Source organism: Propithecus coquereli, unplaced genomic scaffold (assembly GCF_000956105.1).
Source record: "Propithecus coquereli isolate 6110/MARCELLA unplaced genomic scaffold, Pcoq_1.0 Scaffold351, whole genome shotgun sequence".
Lineage (NCBI taxonomy): Eukaryota > Metazoa > Chordata > Mammalia > Primates > Indriidae > Propithecus > Propithecus coquereli.
Genome location: NW_012149186.1, coordinates 2,416,810 through 2,417,225, shown reverse-complemented (window position 1 = coordinate 2,417,225; position 416 = coordinate 2,416,810).

The following is a 416-nucleotide window of genomic DNA, read 5'->3' as shown; positions in this document are numbered from 1 at the left end:
ACATATATACATTATATTTTTTAAAAGATAAGTCCTAGTTCATTATAATTAAGTACTTACATTAAGCAAAAGACGTCATTAACAGGCAAGCCAGCGACTGGGAAGATACATTCTCAAAATATATCTGACAAAAGATTCATATCCAGAATATATAAAGAACACTTATATATCAATACAAAAGACAACTCAAATAGAAAATGGGCAAATGAGTTGAACAGGCACTGCATAAAGAGGATATCCAAATGGCCAATAAGTATATAAAACAGGTGCTCGACCTCATCAGTCTTGGGGGAAATGTACATTAAAACCACTGCATACCAAACAGGATGATTAAAATGTAAAAGACCAACAATATTAAGTGCTGGGAAGACTATGGAGCACCTGGAAATCATCATTAATTGCCAGAGAGAAAGTAA